Here is a 20,419-nt window from a genome sequence, read left to right on the forward strand (position 1 = left end):
CATAGCTCCCCGCCCTCTCTTTTCATCCCATCGGTTTTCTCTTTCACTTTAGCTCCTTCACAATGGTATCACAAAGAGCGAATCTGTGTGCCTATTCCTTGGGCAACCATTCCAATCTAACCTAATCTAACCTTGATGTTGCTCCGGCAATGAAGCGACCTCAGTTCTATGCCGACTCCTAATGGCAAATAGTTTTTTATGAGGAGATTTTCCATGACAGAAATAAACTCGTTTGTCAAGCCAAGAGGCGCCCGCTATTAGAAACAACTTTTTTTAACATTTTGCATCTTGCGACTTAAGCTCTCCGATGTCAAATTGCATGAGCAATGCAGTAATTCAGAGTGCATTCAAAGAGATATGGACGGATATTTTATTTACCGATGGAGATGAGTCCAAGAATGAAAAAGGTTCTGGAGCCGGATGGTAATTAAACGATAGTAGTAAGTGTCATTACGCTATGGCAGGAATAGCAATTGTTTTCCAAACGGAAATTTTTGCCATTCTGAAAGTAGCAGAATAGATAATTGAGAGGAGATGAAGCGGGAAACAGATTGCAGTCAGGCTCTGGACAACGCAAAGCAAACCTCAAAGGTTGTTCAAGAATGTAAGAAGAAGCTTAAAAAGCTCAGTTACAAGTTAGAATAAGCTTGAAACCCATATATCCAGGACACTGCGGTATTCAAGGGAGTGAAATTTCCGTTGAATTGGCCAACTGTGGAGCAGCGGTTCTCCCACCGGGTCCAGAGATCCAATACTCGGAATCAGTTTTGAAGGAATCATGAAGTCGATCAGTGATTACGTATGCAATTTACATGAAGAGCGATGGTCTAGTCTAGAACACTGCAGAACGGCAAAGTATTTTGTGATAAGCCCGAAGAAAACTGTCGATCTTCTTCTAAAACTGTGACGAAAAAACGTTGGGTTGATGGTCAACATATGACCACCATTGGAATAATTGAGGACCCGATTTACCTGCCTTGCTTAGAGGAGGCGGATAGCACTGAGCATTTTCTCTGTGAGTGTCCTGTCTTCGCTGCAGGTAAGGCTACGAATTTTAGGTGCCGCTATCATGAGAATGAATAAAATTCGTTCTCTCAAACTGGAGGATATTTTCAGATTTACCAAAGAATCTGGAAACTACTCACAGGACTAGCTATCTTTGGCTCTGTCACTGTCTCTATTCTATCGTATCTTTTTTCTTCCGTTGCTTTTCTCCTTTCCTTCTTGAGCATCTACCTTTTTACTTTCCAGACCTTTAAGTATAATTGGCTCTTCATCCTGAGTGTTTTAAGAGTTACCAAATCTCTTGCCTGTTTGTTGATTTCAAAAAAGCCTCCGACAGTATTAAAAAAGATAGGATCCAGCACATACTGCTTATTCTTGGAATACCTGATAAACTATTGAGGTTCGTTAGTACAACGCTCACAAATACACAAGCAAAAGTGATCATTAAAGGGAAGCTCCCATAGTCGTTCTTTATTGAATCAGGCGTAAAACAAGATGATGCCTTATCAACAGTCATATTCAATTTGATACTTTGTCGTAAGGGAAGTCAACGAAGTTGGTACTTAGATAACTAAAACAACCCAGATATGCGCTTACGCAGATGTCATCGCTATGCTCTCAAGAAATAAGAATGATTTAAAAGAAATTTTCCTAAAAATTAACAAAACTGCGAACGGCATTGACCTTTCTGTAAGCGAGGGCAAAATCAAATATCTGTTGAAATCGAGGCGGCCTCCACAGATGCAAAATTTCCATGTGAGAGCCTATACTTTTGAAACAGTGCAGCATTTTAAGTGCCTAGGAGTTATGTTCGCATGTAGCGGTGATTCAACTTCCGCAGTCCAACGCCGCCAACAAAGCCCACCTTAACTTGTTCAAGTCCCAACTTTTGTCTAAAGCTACAAAGTTAACTATGTACAAGAGGCTAGTTCGACCAATCCTAATGTACGGTTGTGAGGTATGGACTCTTAAGGTTGACGACTTAAGTCCAATCGAGTCCAAATGTATGACCGACCCCCACTAACTTTGGACGGCCGATCCACCCATGCCAGTGGCACACCCCCTGGAACTCCCCTGGGGGGTTCCCCATACAATCATTTCAAAATATCACCATTTTTGGCCTTTACAAGAGAAAAGAAACTGAAAAGTTCGACCCAAATTGGGGGGCAACAGAATTCGTTTTAGAGGTATGGTTCTTTCGGCAAAGTTTCTTATTTTGATCCCTAGAATATGATTTTCAAAGAGCAATGGGCGATTTTTTTGCCTCCCCACAAATCGACCCGGCCTACTGCTGACTGTACCGTAAAGAAAGCCTTGACAGGCAAGTTAATGGGCGTGAAGGCCAAAGGCATACGTAACAACGAAGGAACAGCTTAAGATAGACCGCTTTGGAGGACCATTTTGAAGGAAGCTTTAACTCACACCGACTGTAACGCTATGAAAGAAGAAGAAGAAGAAATCTCTTGGTGATTCTTGACTCGCCTCTTTCAAATTTCAGTTGTCAATATTGCATTAAAAAAATGATTGAAACAAATTTTGTAACAATCAGAAATCATGTATTTTTTACTCAATAATTTTTATAATTTTTCAATAACGACCAAACACCTCGCAACCTTGGCAGTACATACATACATATTACCTGATGAGATAATATTAACGAGCACTGATTCATAAGCTTCCCACACCCCCTGCACCCCAATTGAGCAACATAATGTGACACTAATAATTACGATGGATTGTCAAAAGTCAATAGATGTTCAGCATGCCAAAATGTGATAAAGCAGATTTGCTCATTTGCCGAACACATTGGCAAGCATGAGTGTACACATGTGTAGGCATGTATGTATGTGTGTACGTGGGAATGACAGTGGAAATGATTTTTCCAAAAATAACGGCTACGAGCTTTGAACAAATTTGCAGAATATGCTTTTAAAGCGGAAAATGTTTACCTTGGATTATTGAGTAAGTGGGAAAAAGAAATGTGAATGAATGCATATGCAGATGTACGTGATATACGTATGTATGGGTGTGTGTGTATATTTGAATGCATGTTTGTGCATCTATTGCGATAAATTCAATTAAAGTGCATGCATTAATATTCCAATTAATATCAACATGAAAATAGATATTTCGAACATTTTCACTTATGTAAATCAATCGCCATAGAAAAAATTTCACAATTTAATATTTTTTTTTTAATTTAAAATAATAGAAATTTATGGAAATAATAGAAAAAATGCTCATGCATATAACCGAACATTTATTATTTCTGCCAGTGAATTGGGCATCACGTAATGCCTTCTTCAATTTCTGTTCATTCCATCAATAATAATTTGCAATTCTGAATTCATCTTCATTCAGATTAGCTAGAAATTTATGAGATCGTTTTTCTCTTCGCTTAAATTTCAGGGAAAAATGTGTGTAAATATATACTAATGTATTTATGCTCTCCCCCTGCACGTATCCAGATATTTTTTCATTCACTTTGGAGTTTAAGGTATATGTACATATGTATGTATATATGCATGTATGTCTGTATGTATGTATATAAAATATGAACGAGACTGATTTAATAAAACACAAACGGTTAATTATTGTTCAATTTTTATTTTATCTTCTTCAAAGTAATCACCATTGGAGGCGATACACATATGCCAACATTTTTTCCAATCATCGTAGCATTTCTGGAAGGCCGATTTCGGCATGGATTTCAGTTCCTTCTTCGAATTCTCTTTTATGACTTCAATTGTCTCCAAATGTTTTCCACGGAGCGGCAACTTGAGCTTGGGAAACAGGAAAAAGTCACATGGAGCCATATCAGGCGAATACGGTGCTTGCGGAACGATATTAACATTATTTTTGTTCAAATAATCGTGATGCAAGAACCATCACTTGTTGTCCCACAATTCCTTCCTTTTAAGACGAATGTTCTCGCGCAAACGCTTTAAAACGTCTAAATAATATTCAGCGTTAACCGATCGACCTTGCGGAAGGAACTCCGAGTGCACCACACCTTCGTAATCGAAAAATACAGTCAGCATAACCTTAATTTTTGAGCGACTTTGGCGTGGTTTTTTGGGTTGATGTACGGCCCTCTTTGAACGATTTGTACCACTGGAAAACACATGCACGCGATAGAGCAGAGTCCCCATAGGTTGTCTGCAACATTTTTAAGGCGTCTGAGGCCGAAATTTTGTTGGAAGCAAGCAATGTGTAGACTCCATAAATATGGTTTCTGGCACGAAGACGGAACTTCTTTAAGTTGCTATCTGAGCTGTATCCACTGTTTTTCGCACCTAAAGACGACCTGATACCCATAGTTTCAGATTTCCATTGCGTGAGCAAGGGAGCAAACCAGAATGCATTTAGGGAGGTTTGACGAATATTTTCTTTACCGATGGGTCCAAGAATGAAATAGGGTCTGGAGACCGATGGCACTTAAACGATAGTAATAAGTATCACTATGCTATGGGGGAAATGGCAACTGTTTTCCAAACGCAAATTTTTGCCATCCTTAAAGTAGCCGAATGGATAATCGAGAGGAGATGGAGCGGGAAACAGATTGGAGTTTTCAATGACAGTCAGGCTACACTGAAGGCCCTGGAGAACGCGAAGCAAAACTCAAAGATTGTTCAAGAATGTAAGAAGAAGCTTAAGAAGCTCAGTTACAAGTTAGAATAAGCTTGTACTTATATGGGTTCCGGGACACTCCGGCGTTCAAGGAAACGAAATTGCCGATGAATTGGTCAATCGTGGATCAGCGGTTCCACCCATAGGCCAATAATCGAAATCAGTTCCGCAGGTATCATGAATTATGTCAACGATTATGTATGCAATTTATGTACATAAAGAACCATGCTGCGGTCTCGAACGCTGCAGAAGTGCAAAGCATTTTGTGACAAGTCCGAACAGAAAACTGTCAAACTTTTTACTAAAATTTAGAAGGAAAGACGTTCGATTGATGGTCGGTATTATTACAGGGCACAACTCATGGGGTCAGCATATGACCGCCATTGGAATCATTGTGCCTGTCGTTCTTGGAATCGACGGATAGCACTGAACACTTTCTCTGTTAGTGCCCTGCCTTTGCTAGAGCAAGGCTACGAGTTTTGTGTTCTGATGTCGTGCGAATGAGTAAAAAACTGGATGATATTTTTAAATTGGCCAACAAATGTGCAAACTACTCACAGGACAAGATATCTCTGGCTCTGGCTCTGTCTCTGTCTCTATTCTATCCTATCCCTTTTTCTCTGTCTCTTCTCTCTTTTCCTCCTTAATTACCCAATCCTCAATTACGTCTTTACTTTCCAGAGCTTTGAAAATAATAGGCTTTCTAGCCTGAGTGTTTTAGGAGCCACCAAATCTCTTGGTCCTCCTTGGTTCGACCTATTCAAATTTCAATTTCAAGTGGTCTTCAAAGAATTCCCTGGTAATTTATTTGGTTGGTTAAAAATAAAAAATAACATTTTATCGAAAAATTTGTCTACATTGAAGTTTGCATGCTTGCAATAATAATTTTATTCGTGCACAGTGTGTCCTCGCTAGAAGCAACTCTCCTTAAACGCAATTCCGCGCCTTAAGCAATATACAGTGCCTCTCAAAAGTATTCGTAAATATTCTAGGTTGGAAAATATCAGAAACGCCTTTCAGTTTTCGTTTATTACTCAAAAACTAATTCAATAATTTCATTGTGGTCTACTAACTTAAAACGTTTTGAGTTGGAGAATAAGTTCGTAGCGTTTTTACCGAAGACTTTATTTAAACAAAAAACAATAATTATATAAAAAAGTTAATCAATTATTTATTCGCCATTACTGTTTTCAACCTCGTCTGGTCTGGTGTCAAAGAAGTAGTTGAGCCAGTTTTTAAGACCTCGTTGTCATCGAAGTTAACGCCCTTCATAGGGTTTGACAGTGAGAGGAAAAGATTGTAATCGGTCGGTGCAAGGTCTGGAGAATACGGCGGATACTGAAGGACCTACCATTCGAGCTCTTAGAGCGCGACTTTGACGACTTGTGCAACATGAGTAAAGAAGTATGGTTTTACCATGTCGATCAAGTCTTTTCAGACAAATAGCCTCGTTCATACTCTGTAGCTGAGCAATGTAGAGTACCTTGCTGGCCGTGGTATTATTTTCGAGCATTTCCTAGTGCACCATGCCCTCCCAGTGCCACCAAACACATATGTATCATGGTCTTCTTTGGACGAAGATCCGGCATGGCTCTCGATTTAGGCGTATCGTCTGGAGCCACCCACTCCTTTCTGTCCTTCATATTAATGTATGGGCACTAGTTCTCATCCTCCTGACGATTCGGTACAAAAAGCGCTGGTTATGACCGCGTGTTGCACCTTGGCGGGCTAGATGCTGAGAAGCAATTTGAAGGCAACTTTCTTTGCTTTTTTCGTTAAGCTCGTGTGGCACGCAAGCTCCCAATTTTCGGTAAATCCCATTGAATGACAGTGATTTAGAATCGTTTTATGATCGCAGTTAATTTTTTCCGCCAATTCACAACTGGTTTGGCGACCGTTCTTCAAAAGTGATTTGAGACGTGCTTTATCGAATTCAGAAGGCCTTCCGCTACGGGATGTGTCATCGACGTCAAAGTCACCATTTTTGAGCTTTGCAAACTATTTCAGTGCTGTAGATTCGCCTATGAAACTTTCTCCATAACGTCGCAAATGCTACGGGCTGCTTCGGCAACTTTTTGCTCCTATGAAAAGCAAAGAAGAGTGTCGAAAATGTTGATTTTTGCCTCCTGGGTACTCCATATCTAAGCCTCAAAACTAATAAAAAATTAAATAACTCAAATATTCAATTAACATAGTTTTGTAGAGCAGAAAGAGTTCTATCGAATGAATACTTGCCCTTGCTAATGCTACGGGCTGCTTCGGCAACTTTTTGCTCCTATGAAAAGCAAAGAAGAGTGTCGAAAATGTTGATTTTTGCCTCCTGGGTACTCCATATCTAAGCCTCAAAACTAATAAAAAATTAAATAACTCAAATATTCAATTAACATAGTTTTGTAGAGCAGAAAGAGTTCTATCGAATGAATACTTGCCCTTTGCCAAGAGATAGAAATACACACCTAGACTCTCCGCGTATCTGTGTAGCCATAGCCTGTGTGAACTCCGATTACAGTTTCGAAAAACCATACTATGCCCTTTTGAACTTTCGAGATATCCCTTACAGATAACATCGAGAATCGAACCCAAGTAGAAAATGGAATGAAAGCATTTTAAATGAAGATGAACTCTTACTTACATAGCTGGCAACTGCAACCGATGGTCGGTCTTGGCCGTTACCAAAATGTTGCGCCAGTCGCCTCTGCAGAGCGTGCGTTGACGCCAGTTAGAAACACCAAGGCCGGTCAAATCACCGTCGACTTGGTCTTTCCCACGTAAATTAGGCCGTTCTTTCTTGAGAGTTCCACCAGTTCTTTGCTAGACTGTTGTTGTCCATTCGCTCAACAGGATTTAGCCAGCGCAGCTGCTGAATTTTAATGCGCTTCACTACGTCGGTGTCGGCGCACAGCTCGTGGTTCCATCTTATTCATTCATTCACACACGAATCGGATCTTGCGAAGAATTTTTCTCTCGAAAGCTCCTAATAACCGCCCATTGGTTTTCGTCAATGTCCAGGACTCAGCGCCATACAGTAAGATCGGGAGTGATTGATAGAACTTTTTTTTTCGCGCGTCGAGAGAGGATCCTGCTTTTCAATTGCCCACCGAGCTAAAAGTAGTACCTGTTAGTAAGATCTCTTCATTGGATCTCTTGGCTCACGTGGTTGTTCGTGCTAAAACCTAGGATCCAGGTAAACAAAATCCTTAACCACACCGAATTCGTAAATGTCAATCGCATCTTGCTGTCCAATACGCATAGACTTTTTGGTTGTTGACACAAGGTCATCAAAGCCGGATGAGCTTGGCCAGACATGGCCACATACAGGTGACCCCTTATCGTACGCGCTTCCGTTCTGCAAAAGAAAAACTACATAGAACCTTTGGAGAACCTCCTTCGCCGGAAATATTCGTACATCATATGACGTCCGAAAGAAAAGTGGAATGCGGCATGCGATTTAGTGGCCGTGATTATGAAAGAGATGAGGTGTCTGGGAAGACTGCTACACAGCAGCGGCGGCTAATCGCCTTCCCTCTCCGCTAAGTAATACTTGACAGTTGGCCCGTAGCCAGAGGTGATGGAAATAAACAGGTTCAGCCTGGTTTCAGAACGCCCTTCTTGTACCGACGAAAATGTAGTGGGTGTCCATCTGCTTTTTTTGAGTCTTCTCCAGGACTAGGCATCATGTGGATATCTGGTCGATGGTAGATTTATGAGGACTGAAACTATACTGATAAGGCCCAATCTGTTTGTTAACGAGCAGTTTCAGCCTTTCACAAAGTACGCTTGATTGGACCTTGTATGCGATACTGAGAAGGCTTATCCCGATGTAGTTCGCGCAGTTCGAGGGGTCACCTTTCTTGTGGATTAGACGGAGCAGTTTAAGATGCCAGTCGCTGGGCATGCTTTCATCCAACCATATTTGCCTTTAAGTATTTGCATGCTTATCGTTAGCTCATCACCTCAAGCATTGAAGAGCTCTGCCGGCAGACCAACCGCACCCGCAGTCGCACCCCACTTTAATGTTGTAAAGCCGGGCAAAAGCTCTCAAGACCTCGGCATAGTTGGACGGTGGAACGTCGGCATCGTCATCAGTAACATCGTCCAGTAACTCCATTGGTGTGTGTGTTCACTTCATCATCATTTAGTAGTTTTGAGAAGATGAACACTTCTCTTAGTGAACGTTCGACTCCCCACTGCCTCAACACCTCTATGAGGTCTAATACTTCAGCCTGAATGACTTCGTTCACCAGAGTTTCCACTTCACGACTTTCGACGTGGTGTTTCCTTATAAGCCACGATGGCGGAAATGAGTGGAAATGAGCAGATGCTATTCTCGCTTTTGGTTCATATGTATATGTAAGTACAGTAGGTTCTGTTTTTATGCGGCTTTTTTTTATGCGGTTTTGAAATAGTGCGGTTTTTTTTTTAATTACAAAATGCATGTCGACCTATCGCGAATTGTACATATAAACAAGATTCTAAACCAGCTAAGCAAAAACTCATCACAGATTACATCAAAAATGCTAACCCTACAAGTATGGAACCGCCTGCATCACCATCCAGATTAGACGTGTACATTTCCTCAAGTGACGGAAGTGATTATACGCCAAATCCTAACCGAATGCGCAACATTCGGGTATTGTCTGATTCTATTTCTGTCGATGTAAATTTGTTTTTCGATTCTGACGTTTCTTAAATAAAGATATAATTTTCAAAAATACAATTTTTTGTTTATGCGATTTTATTTAATTATTTCAGATTCATGCGGTCTATGGAACGTATCTATAGTTATAATATGGGACTAGTGCCCTTTTTTATGCGATTTTATTACATTATTTCAGATTTATGCTGTTTTAGCATTTGAAACGTATCTATAGTTTTACTATAGAACTAGTAGCTTTTTTATGCGATTTTATTACATTACGTATCTACCGCATAAAAACAGAACCTACCGTATTTATAAAATGTATTGTATAAGTATATGTAAAATTTTATTTCCATTTCTTCCAAAGCAACTCTAATACCAAAAGACTCTTGAAAAAATTCATTATATAATATAAATATTGGAGTTGATTGCTGTTGCTAAATGCTTACGGAATGTGTGCTATCATCTTTTTTTATGGTGTTTGAAACCCACCATTCATTTGCAAAATATTTCTAAGTAAACTGTAATAAATTTCTCATATCACAAGTGAACTGAACTGCATTTTAATCTCATTAACTCTGCAACAAAGCCACAACACACACCAGCCAACAGAAATAGCTGAGAAGTCAGGAGCAAACAAATAATATGTATGTGTGCATATATGTACAATATATGTATGCGTGTATATACACATGGTTGCGTATATGTATTTATATATGTATACAGATGTGTATTCATGTTTCAAGTGGTTATAGCTTTCGGAAGGCAACAAATTTGTTAGTGAATTTCATGAGCTTATTCGGAAGCAGTCAATTACTATACATAACTGTATAAGAATATATATATGAATGTGTGGACACTATGTATAAATAATTCTTTCAATCAAGAATGAAATATTAAAAGCGAAGTAGTTTTGGTTCACTTTATTTTTAACTTTCAGTAATCCAGGGTAAAATGAATGCCAAACAGAATAGGTGGGGTGCTAAATCGACTTAAGGGTTCGCGGTGATCTAAAATTTTCAACAAATCGTTTCTTTTGTTTTTTTTCTATTTCGAAAGTATAGGCTTTTAAGAAAATACTGCAGAATTTTTAGAGGGATATTCCCAGTATTTTCGCTTCAGCAGCCGCTAGAGTCAGATGCGTCACGCGGCGGAATCAATGGAATTTTGTTTCCTTGTTCACTCCACTCGGGAGCATAGGCCCTCGACAAGACTCGGTCTTGCGTTGGTTTCATTAATCTATTTTATTTTCTGGCAGGGTAGGTGATTAGCCTGCCATCAATGGAGAATATCCACTCTCAAAACTTTGAGCTCAGTTATCTCAAGACTACTTTTTTCGGACTGGTGTTGTCAGAAAAAAGACAAAAAACTATTCAACCGAATCGTCTGAAATTTGAATATGTTGTTCATAACATCAATGACTTTTGCCCAAACCAGAATCATATTATTATGTCAATCATTTCGATTTTTAGAGTGTCAAATTCAAAACCGTGCCATTTTGTCAATTTTTGTTTTTTGTTTATTCTAGTACGGGACTTAGTTACAGTTATACTGATTAATAATTTGTTTGGTTTTTATATTTGAGATAAATAATGGACAAAACCGTCCAGGTCCAATTTTTTGGGTGGGTCAACTTCAGCGCCATTTTTAAAGTTATTAAAATTAAAAAAAATTTTTATTTTATTTTTGTATGTAAAAGAAGTTAAATAAAAAGCCTAAAAAATTGAAATATCGTTTTTCATATTTTTATTGTAAGAAAAAATTCCTGAAAACACCCTAAATTTTCGAGCTCTAGACCACTGGGACCCCTTATATGGTATGCTGCCAACAACACTGACATATTATCCAAGACGCGAAGACTCCTTGTGTATTGACAGCAGGTACTTCGTCTTGCCCTCAATCACCGCAAGACCCACATTGCTCGCCTCTATCTTTAAACTGGAGTATGCCGAGCATATAGCGCGGTTGGTTTCGCTGATAATGTCGATTCCATCGTCCGCGTTGCACTCTTATGAAAGATAGTACCAGTCCGATTTAGCTCGGCAGCGCGAAAGATTTTTTCCACCAAGAGGTTGAAAAAGTCACAAAATAGAGAATCACCTTGTCTGAAACCTCGAACGGTTCGGTGAGGTTATTTCCAATTTTGTGGTAGCACGCAACGCCATCTTATACAGCCGTATTAGTTTTGCGGGGATACCAAGCTCAGACATAGCGGCATGGAGGTGATTTCTATCCGTGCTATCAAAGACGGCTTTGAAATCGACAAAGAGATGGTGTGTGTCTGGTTGTTTTTCGTGGGTTTCCTCTAGGAGTTGGCGTATTATACAGATCTGGTATATGATGGACTTACCAGCTATGCAGCCGTATTGATAAGGTCCATCAGTTGGTTAATGGTGGGCTTCATTCTCTCGCACAATACGCTCATCAGGACCTTGTATGCGATGTTAAGCGGATTTACCCCGCGGTAGTTTGCGCAGAGTGCAGAATAACCCTTCTTTTGTATTGGGCAGCTCAGGTTCCAGTCGGTTGCTATGCTCTCATCCGACCATATCCTGCATCGGCATGCAGTTTATCAGCTCTTCTGCTCCAGCTTTGAATAGCTCGGTGGGAAGTCCGTCTGCTCCAACGGCTTTGTAGTTTTTGAATCGCCTAATGGTGGTACGACGCTTCCATCACCAGCGACTGGGGTATCGAAGTCTACTTCCCCATCTACGGTGCTACATGTACCATTAGACAACTAGAAGAAGTGATTTCTCCATAACTTGAGGGTATGCTGCCTTAGAAGCCTTAAAAATCGCCTTTATTTAAGAATTAAAAAAAAGCAAAAATAACTAACTTCAACGAACTTTTCAATGCGCCTCTCAAATTCAACGTGAACTCGGTGGACAGAAGTTCTAAATAATTGTTTAGTTGAACATATTTTTTTTGAAAAAAATAACTTTAACTTGTTATAAAATTTGGTTAAAGTTAGAGAGAAGCATTCTGAAAAAACTAAGCCTGAGCTCATTTAAGTTATTTAGTTATAAGAATTGTAAGTATTCAAAGTGGAGAAAATTTGCTTTGGATTCAGACAGACATACGAATACCACCTCGATGCCTCGTTACCTCTTCGATACCTCCCCACACCTCGCTTTTTATACATTTCTGTATAACGGCCCTTTTCAATTACGACACTTTTTCGATTTACGTCTTAAAATGTTGTATTATACGAATTAAGCGCGAAACTTTACTACTCGAAACAGAACTAGTTCTGGAATAGTCCGAGGTCCTATTAAAACCGCCCTTTTCAATTACGACACTTTTTCGATTTACGGCTTAAACATTTTTATTATACGAGTTAAGCACGCAGCTTTACTACTCCAAATGGAACTAGTTCTATACTAGTCCTGAAGTCTCACTATAACAATCCTTTTCAATTACGGCACTTTTTCGATTTACGTCCTAAAACTTTATATTATACGAGTTAAGCACGCAGCTTTACTTCTCCCAACGGAACTAGTTTGGGACTAGTCCTGAAAGCTAGTATAACCGTCCTTTTCAATAGCAACACTGTTTTGATTTACGGCCGAAATTTGTTTATTATACGAGTTAAGCTCACAGCTTTACTACCCCAAACGGAACTAGTTCTGGACTATTCCTAAAACGATTTACGAAATACATAGCAATCCATTTGCTAACTTTGTTTGCGCAATTTCGAGAGCACGTGCCATAGCTGTGCTGTTAAACAATCACTACAACTCACCCCAAACACCGCTACGTCCAACTGCAAATATCCCACACGCATAATTAAGCAGGCTATTCTTCGGGGATTATGCAGTAACTCATAGTTTTTATATAACGCATCCTTCCTAGTTATTCTTCAATACTAATTGTGCATGTGTGTGTTGATGCTAGAATACCAGTATGTGTGTGTGTGTGCTGCATGAACTTGTGTAAGTAGAGAAGAGAGCTTTGAAGCTCAGCTCAACTAAATGGAACTAAACTGAGCAGAAGTGAAATTCCTTGGAAGTAGCAAATTCTTGAAAGTGCGAACTACGAAATAATACAACAAGCAGCAGAAACACACAAAATAAAAACAACTGTTGCCAATAACGCATGCAACAAAAACAACAAACAAAAAAATTTCTTTGCTAACTACAAGTCACTGGTTTAGTTTTTGTTCTACTGTTGTTGGTGTAACTGCTGCAAGCAAAGTTGGCAAGCAGGAAAGTCTGTTCACATGCATACATGTATGTATGTGTGTGTATGTGTGCGAAGGAAGTGCATGAAGCACTTTTTTGACAGAAGGACGAAACTTTTGGCTGATTTATGTACTGCTCGTGCAGTTATAGAGAATTTATTTTATATTTAACTACTCGTTCTTGTACACATAAAATGTTAACTGAATTCTCGTGTGTATGTGGGTGTGTGTGCATGTATGTATGTAAATGTTTGGCGGAAGCTGTAACCGATTATGCTTGCGCTTGGCATATCAGCTTTCTGAAATTTGAAAAAGGCGAACCAAGAAGCAGCGAGAGACCTGGAAACTACTAAAACACTCAGGCTAAAAAGGACATTGCGAAGATAAAAGAGCAGTTAGTCAAGGAGGAAAGGAGAGAAATGTCAGAGAAAAAGAGATAGAATAGAATAGAGACAGAGACAGAAATAGCTAGTCCTGTGAGTATTTTCCAGATTCTTTAGGAAATTTGAACAACTCCTCCAATGTGAGAGAACGAATTTTACTTATTCCCTTGACATCGGAACCCAAAATTCGTAGCATTACCTGCAGCGAGTACAGGACACTCACTGAGAAAATGCTTAGTGCTATCCGCCTGCTCTAAGCAAGACAGGCAAATCGCCATTAACTGGAACCCCCAAGGAAGTCGCAGACGTGGAAGACCAGCGAACGCCTGGAGACAACCGCTGGAGTCAGAAACACGCGCCATGCAGCTTAACTGGAATCAAGTTAAGAACATTCGCAAAATAGATCCGAATGGAAGATATTCGGACATCTAGGAATTTATGATGATGATGATGATGGGTTTCGTCGTGTAATAATACCGACCATCAACCGAACCTCTTTTCTACTAAGTTTTAGATAGGTTTAGATTTCTAGACTTCTCGGCAATGCCCTCACTTGAATATGTTTCTCGACCACTCGTTCTAGATCTCCCGACAAGAACGATGTCCAACTGATTGGTCTACAAGTTTTATCTTTTCCTGGTTTCGCCATAAATACTACTTTTATGCGTCGCCAATGCGATGGTATGTGACCAAGAGCAAGACAGGCCATAAATATCCTTTTCAGGGTCTCAGTCAGCTTGTCTGCTCCTTTTTTGCATTACTGAATATTTGCCGATCCAGGTGACTTAAAGTTTTCAAAGGAAAACAAGAGGTTCCACCATTACTACCGTTAATGTCACTGCTGCTTCCTACCTCCGAAAGTGTTCTTGTTCTTCTTCATTGGCGAGACAACCGCTTACACGATTTTGGCCGAACTTAACAAAGCGCGCCAGTAATTTCTTTCTCGTGCTAACCGGCGCCAGTTGGACACACCAAGTGTAGCCAAGTCCTTCTCCACCTGATCTTTCAATGCAAAGGACGCCTTCCTCTTTCTTTGCTACCACCAGCTAGCACCACATCGAATCTAAAAGCGTTCTACTACCCGGAGAATGGGTTTCAAGTAGAACATTAAACGTGTCCGATTTAGAACTGATGTACGATCCGTCGGGTTTCTGCATAAAATCCAGCCTAATTGAGCGATTTAAATGAAGGACCTCACAAAGTCTAGCTATTAGCCTCGTTTCTTCGACATTACTACAGAAATTTCTATAAGATTCAAGTTTGGCTTGCCTCACTTTTTTCTTTTATTCTCTCTGTGTAAGTCGACGATTGGTCTAGTCCTCTTTCGTTTGAGTTTTTAAGGCCTTATTAAGTAGTTTTCTGGATCGTTCACGAAACTTCGAGAGCTCAGCGTACCACCAAGGGACCGCTTTGTCTGCTTTCACTGAGTGGGCACAGTTCACCAAAGCAATTGATTAAAATATCTTCTAATTCCTCAGTAGCATCTTCAATTATTTTGATTATTATTGATTTGGGTTTTTCAGGTTTGGTATCCGCTTTGTTACAAGCTCACCTACCTGTACCAGTCCATATTTCAAGGATTTCTACCAAAAGGTATTGATATAGCATTACTTCCAAGTCGGAATTCGATTAGACGATGATCTGAAAGAGAGTCCCCTTCCAAAACTCGCCATGGTTGATTTGATTTCCAACAAACCTATTCTTCTTCTTCCTGATTGGCGCGATAAACGCTTACGCGATTTTGGAAGAGTTTAACAAAGCGCGCCGGTCGTTTCTTTCTCGTGCTAAACGGCTCCAGTTGGGTACACTAAGTGAAGCTAAGTCATTCTCCACCTGATCTTTCAACGCAGAGGAGGCCTTCCTCTTCCTCTGCTACCACCAGCTGGTACCGCATCGAGTACTTTCAGAGCCGGAGCGTTTATATCCGTTCGAACGACATGACCCAGTCAACGTGGCCGCTAGATCTTTATTCGCTGCGCTATGTCTATGTCGTCGTAAAGCTCATACAGCTCATCGTTCCATCGCCTGTGATACTCACCGTCACCATCAGCAACGTGCAAAAATCCAAAAATCATGCGCAGAATCTTTTTCTCAAACACTCTAAGGGACGCCTCATCGGCTGTTGTCAACGTCCAAGCTTTTGCGCAATACGTTAGGACGGGCATGATGAGAGTCTTGTAGAGTGCTAGTTTTGTTCGTCAAGAGCCTATTTTACTACTGAATTGCCTACTTAGTCCGAAGTAAAACTTGTTGGCAAGAGCGATTGGAGGATGGTTCCGGGTATAGAAGTCCACGCAAGTGGGGAAAGTCCCTGATTGCCGTTCACTTGGGAGTGGCCACGACGATTCTTCTTCAGCTCACAACTTCCGAGCTTCGCTCAAGTATCCTCTGGGTAGCTCCCGAATATCCGTTTGAGAGCAAACTAATGTAAGATGGTCCCGACAGCCCACTATTAGCCCCAGATAACTGGATTCTGTGTGTCTGATGCCTCCTTCTTTTTAATTGAAAATTTACAAAAAAAAATGTCCGCTTTTGTCAACCCCACTAATGACGGCGAGCCCTCAGTGCCACGTAACCCAATCTCATAAATCTTAATCTCAAAAACCAAAAGCACTCAGAGTCTGCGCAAACTGGGTCACATATTTTTGGAGGAAAAATTGGGCAACAAAAAAAAAAAAACGATGAAGGATGAAGTTTGGGCCCAAACTCGTCAAACTTTTATACTGTACAACACATACATACATACATACATGTGCTTGTATGCACTTGCACCAAAGCATGTAAGCTCGTGTTGCTCAATGTTGTTAATACGCATTGTTCTAGTTTGTTACGACACTCTCACTCACACACAAACACACACACACACATGCACACTCAAAGTAAATAGGCTATTCCAACGAAAATCGTATTTTGTTGTGTGGCAAAGCACGATTTACCTAAAAGCATAAATTTGTAACTTTTTGGAACTCAAAACCTCACAAGAAAAACTATACGCATACATACGCACAAACACATGCACATACGACACATATACATACATACAACACATAACAGAAGACATGTGAAGGCTCTTGTACTACGTAAATTGTAAATATTTCATGCGAGTGCAAATGCTTGCTGCTTTGGGCGTCTTTGGCATTCATAAAATATATATTGTTTGTTGTTTTTTTTTCTTTTGTTTTTGTTATACGAAACTAAGCTATGAAACTATTGATATGAGCTACCAAATTTAAGTTGCACTTTCTAATGGGATTCTATTCTCTTGACTTGTCTGAATAATTGGTCAAGAACTGAACAAACACAACTTTACGCTCGATATTTGTTGTTGCGAAAATATTTCACAATATTTGTTTTTAAAAAATTCTACAATATTGCCAATGGGGTTTTCTGCAACATTGCAGTAATTTCATTGTACCTACTGGAGTGGGTCAATAAGTCCATGAAATTTTAACGAAATCGATTAGCTCTTCAATCGACCCAGCAGAAAGCAGACGCAGTGAGTTAAGTACCCGATGGAGAATATACTGAATACAGCAGCTTTTCATGCTTTTCCTAGGAAATGGGGAGAAATATGAGCAAAGGATGTATTCGATTGATTGATCGAATCATGAGTGGTGAAGATATTTTTTTCATCATCTGCTGTATGCTTCTAAGAAAATTTCGCAGGCGTATCTATAAAAAGCGTGCACCAACATATCTTAATGAAAGCACCGACTGTAGGGTGGGTGAAAACGATGCTTGGCAGAAGCAGAATAATTAGCTCAACTCTAGGGGTTGAAACTGTCTCAGTCAAGGCAATGAAAGGCTGTACACAAGGAAGGGTTTTGTAACCACTTCTGTGGTCTTTGCTCATTGATGATCTCCTAATAAAACTGGAGCAGACAGCAGCAAAAACCTATGGCCAAAGTCGTGGTGTGGGACTTTAATCGTATGTACGTCAATCAAATCAGACTATTATCGTGCTGAAGAATGATCTATTAATTATAGCAAGACAACCATTGTTCCTTTTACAAACAAATTAAAGTTGGTGCTGGGCACAATAATTGTAGAAGGAGCTTCTATAAGCTACTTCAACGAAGAAAAAATTTCTAAGTGTTATCTTAGTTTTGGTACGAATTTTGCGGCGACCCGTCTCATGCCCAAATCATTGAAAAAAATCGAATGGCACGAGCCAATCGATATGTCTCGGTCCTCACAACTTCTCTAACGGTGATTCGCGAATTGGCCAATATCGTTTTCTCCACTTCATCAATTTTTTATTTTATTTATTGTATTTATTTATTTATTTAAGTCTATGAATTACAATCCTTACAGACTATGATACAAAAGTTGCTTAGATTAAACTACAAATATATTACATGTATTTAAAAACTATACTAGCTACTAATTAACTATATTATAGAGTTCAAAAGATTTAAAAATGCTGTTCTTGAAAGCGAGAAATCAAGAAGAACATCATTATGAACGGCATTTAATTCCCGTAAAGCACGAGTAATGGGAGCATTACTGGCATACGTAGTTTTAAAGTTTCCCTCATAATAAGGGTAGAAGTTCCTAAGAGATCGCTGGGGAACATTAAATCGAATCCTTTCCAACAAGTAGGGACAATCAATTACTCCAGTAATAATATTATGAGTAAAAGACAGACACAGTATAGACCTACGAATCTCTAAGGACTTGAGACTTATAAGCATGAGACGAGCAGAATATAATGGCATGGGATCAATAAAATTGAGAAATATTTTTTGCACACGTTCGATTATATTGATAGCTTGCTGACTACAAGGTCTCCAAATAAAAGCAGCATATTCTAAATGAGATCTAACAAAAGATGTATAGAGTAACTGGGCACCACAAGTAAAGCCTATTCATATCGGCTTGAAGTTTAATGGCATCCTCTTGCGTCTTGATCGCTGAGAAGATCTTAAGGTCATCAGCATAAAGCAAAAATTTAGCAAATGTGAAACAACTTTTGATGTCATTAATAAATAACACAAATAAAAACGGTCCCAAGATACTTCCTTGCGGAACACCTGAGGTGGCAGCAAAGGAGATTGATGAAATACCATCAATTGTTACAACACAGCGTCTATTGCACAAATAAGAGTTTATCCATTGCAGAAATGTAGAATGAAAGCCAAGACTAGCTAATTTTTTAATTAAGATTCTATGAGAAACTTTGTCGAAGGCTTTCGAAAAGTCGGTGTAAATACAGTCGACCTGGAAGCCAGCGGAGAAAGAATCAATGCAGTATTCACTAAAAACAGCCAGATTAGATACTGCAGATCTGTTAGCAATAAACCCATGCTGATTAGGACAAATTAAAGATTTAACGGCAAAACTCAGCTTTGCATGGACCGCGTGCTCAAAAATTTTGGAAATAATTGACAACTTAGAGATAGGCCTATAATTTCTAACGTAATTTTTATTGCCACTCTTAAAGAAGGGCGTAATGAAAGAGAGTTTCCATGCGTCAATGAAACACCCCGACGATAAAGATTTGTTGAAAATAATTTTCAGGAGATAGACGAAGGCCGGACAATTTTTTATCAAAACTGCTGAAAGTCCATCAGCATCAGTTTGAGAGGATGATTTCAATTTAATTAAAGCGTTACTAATATCCTCAGAAGAGAGGCAAAGACCTCCAAAGTTCAGGGCATAATCTAAGTCAGAAGAAAATTCGGATGGGCGATCAAGTTCGTCGTCAACAAAATTAGATTTAAAAAATTCAGCAAACAAGTTTGCAGTTTCAGTTGGGCTTCGCGCTTGGCTATTATCGAAAAACATACCAGTGGGAACACTGGCGCTACTCCTTCTAGATTTTATGTATTGTATTTCCAGAAGATTTTGGGATTTGCTTTAATGTTTAACTCTATATTGGTAATATAGCTGTTATAGAGAGATTTATTTAAATCGTTGAAATCCTTTAACGCTTGCTTATATTTAACGAAGTACAAATGATTCTTTGTAGATTTAAACTTCTTGAAATAATTATTTTTAAGATGTTTAAGCCTTTTCAAAGACTTAGAATACCAGGGCAATTTATAGGGCTTTTTCTTTCTAAGCGGAATGTTATCTAAGCAGAGTTTAGACAAAATAGACTTAAAAGCAGAAAAACTAATATACTAGATGTGTCAAGTTCAGCAAATAAATTATCCCAATTAATCTCCAGTAATAAGTCATTGAAATTGACAAAATCGCATAAAGAATAATTGAATGATAGCCTGACATCAGACGCAATAGTAGCAAAACAGTAAAAGTCGATTTTGACAATTAAGGGTAGATGATGCTCACCTTTAGGAGTTATGGAATTCAAACATTCATTGATCTCGTAGTTTATGTTATCACTTACAAATATGAGGTCTAAGATTCTATTCAGAGAATTAACAAAATTATTAATTTGAAGTTCGTTGTTGAAGTGCTCGGGCGTCCGGCACGCTTTACGTCGTTCACATCTTCTCGACCTTCTTAGAACATTTTGTACTACCGATAAACGTTGCATTGATCCAAAGTAGCTTCTCCGTATGACACAGTCAATATTCGGAATGCATCCGCGCACTTAATTTTGTTCACACAAAATTT

At 39.3% G+C, this 20,419-nt stretch overlaps 1 protein-coding gene across 1 annotated transcript in view; it reads right to left on the bottom strand.

The window, feature by feature from the left end:
- Positions 1–20,419, bottom strand: part of LOC128856593 (uncharacterized) — a 72,539-nt gene that overhangs the window by 39,162 nt on the left and 12,958 nt on the right. The gene's annotated exons all lie outside the window — the stretch shown is intronic.

The sequence above is a fragment of the Anastrepha ludens genome, chromosome 3, assembly GCF_028408465.1.
Source record: "Anastrepha ludens isolate Willacy chromosome 3, idAnaLude1.1, whole genome shotgun sequence".
NCBI lineage: Eukaryota > Metazoa > Arthropoda > Insecta > Diptera > Tephritidae > Anastrepha > Anastrepha ludens.